This window comes from Fukomys damarensis, unplaced genomic scaffold (assembly GCF_012274545.1).
Source record: "Fukomys damarensis isolate Sample0158 unplaced genomic scaffold, DMR_v1.0_HiC HiC_scaffold_26, whole genome shotgun sequence".
In the NCBI taxonomy this organism is placed as follows: domain Eukaryota; kingdom Metazoa; phylum Chordata; class Mammalia; order Rodentia; family Bathyergidae; genus Fukomys; species Fukomys damarensis.
Window position 1 is genome coordinate 20,091,904 of NW_022900938.1, and position 2,645 is coordinate 20,094,548.

A 2,645-nucleotide genomic window follows, 5' to 3' on the forward strand; every position below is an offset into this window, starting at 1 on the left:
GCGGGGGCGGCACCGGCGAGTCCCCCTCGAACCTCGGGGCCGGCCGGCGTTGGGATCGCGCCGGTTCCAGGCGGTTGCAGGCAGCCCTGCGTTCTGCCCAGGATTTTAGTTCATCTGCCAGGCCCGAGTAGTGACTGCCTAGGGTGGGCCAAGGCTTCAGTTTAAATTTACTAGTTTCCACAAAAGAAAAGAATGTGAGGGATGAGCAAGAGATGTGGGCAAGACGAGCGTGAATCCGCGGGATTTCTCGATTTTAGCAGCTCTGAGATGGCTGGGGTTACACCACCCAACCACCTCCCAACACCTTTCTTTTCCCCTTTTCTCCCCTTTTTATGTCCAATAAATGTAATAAGTCTCTGCTGTCTGTGTATGGTCTTTGCCCTTCTCGCCTACTTGCCCTTTTTCTTGGGTTCTCTGGGTGCTGAGTCCCATTTTTCTTTGAGATAATCCAGTATCCTGAGGACATCAGGGCCAATGGCCTTGAGAACAGACCTCCAAGTCACCCACCCCATCACCAGCCACCCTGAGAGGATGCTCCCGCTAAACACTCCACACCAAATGCAAATTTCTGAAAAATCCCAGACGGCCTCAAAAGCCTCCAAACAACCTCAGAAATTCCACAGGCCAGCGATTTCAACTACCCCGCATTCCGCGTTGGTTGGCCTAGCCTGTGAGCATGATCCTGAGGTTCGTCTGGATCTTAGTCATTTTTACAGATGGAAAAAAATAAGATGGATTGAAAGGCATGGCAAAATAATATTGTTTCTACAGAGGATGGATGTCAATGGTAAACGTAAACGGATTATTAGCAAACCTGGAGATGATAACCGATAACTCCGTGCTTTATTGAAATTTTAAACTAGTCAAGAATGCAGAAGATTTTTTGTTACAGGGGTGGTTGGAGGGCAAGCCTGTTTTTCTAATTTTCTCTTTTAGAACTGCCGATTAGATTATCATCGCCAGGTAGCTTCCTGTAAATTCAAAAAAGAAGGAACTGTTTCTGACAGGATTGATACTTCAATCTTGTAAAATACCCAATTAAATTATTATTTTAAATAAAACTTTGTAGTTGTGCCTTTATTTCACTGTGTGTGTGTGTGTGTGTGTGTGTGTGTGTGTGTGTGTGTTTGTATGCTTGCGTTTTGAAACCTGGATAAATGAATGGGTTTGGGAACAGAATGGGAAAAAAGAGAAGAAACTGAATCTCAGTGACACAAAGCACTTTTTAGAACTGAGTGACTCCTGAGGACAGAGGAGGATGGCATGGAGGGGACAGGAACACTACAAAATTCACTTCTGCACATTCAGGCCTAATTTAGAAAACATTACAACACAACATTTCCTCTTGGGACAAAATACTTTTAAATTTATTTAAGGATTCTATGCATAATTTGAATAGAAAGAGAGCGCGGTTCACTTCGTGAATAAAGGTCTGTGCTTTCACGTCTCCGTTTTGATAGAATGCATTAATTTACCATAACCTTTTATAGTTTCAACTGTGTCCATAGTTCAATTTTTCTGAAATCCTGACTGAGCCAAAATGTTATGCCTAACCAACATGGCTGGGGAATTTAATCATGAACACTGTTTATTTTTGGTTAAATTTATCCTAATTTGGGATTAAAAATAAGATTGTAAATATTTTTAATCAAAACCTTCCTCGGCCGCAACGCCAGCTTTAGGCGATCAGAAAGTGGAGCAACAGCGCCCTCTAGTGGCCAAATGTCAACTCGAGCGGACCGAGTAACATCCTTTTTATTCATCTCAAACAAATTCTAATCTTGTGTTTCTATTTGACTGGGGCTTGGACCGCTGACACTAATAATGCTTCATCTTTTTGATTGTCAACAAGACAAGTACAACAAAGGGAGGGTCCTGAATGCTAAGTATATTCTCATTTGTGTTCCCAAGAGCTTCCAGTAGTGTCTTTGCCAAAAGCTCCAGTCTTTTGCCAGACACAGTAGGTTCCCATTTTGTAATAGCCCATCTGTACCTTTTATAAGAATTATAGTACAGGCTAGATTTAACAAAAATCACAACTTTTAAAACTATCAATTGCCAAAAGGCTTTTTTTCCCCCAAAGGAGCCAGGCATTTCAACAACTAAGAAATTATAGAAGTCAAACGTTATATTTTTCTCTTAAAACCGTTATCTTTTGGCATCAAATTATAAATATTTGGTATTTTAACTTTTTAATTTTTATATCTTAAGTCCATTTAGCTGGGCAATTTGGGGGATTGAAGCCAAATTAAAAGCGTTGTGCTGATCTCGGAATTCTATCTGGAAAGTCCCCATTGGGTTTGCATACGTTCAAATTTCTACAGACAATAAATGAGATTTTAAATTTTTATATGAAAAGTCAGACTGAACTGGATTGACTAAGTATTGTACTTGGATTTTTTTAAAAGCAAAGATTATTCAATCATGTTATGTTTTCTGCTTAATTTTTTTTCTAATTTCCAAAAATGCTTTCTGCCAGTTCAGGTGTTAATGACTGCATATTTAATAAGTAAATAGATATAAATTCCAGTGTTTTGTAGTGAAGTTTAGAGTGCCAGATATTTTTTGTGAAAAGGTTATTGATTCTGGGAGGCTTCAGTAACTTCCTTACTTCAAATAACGGGGTGTTTTTTTGTGTTGTGTTT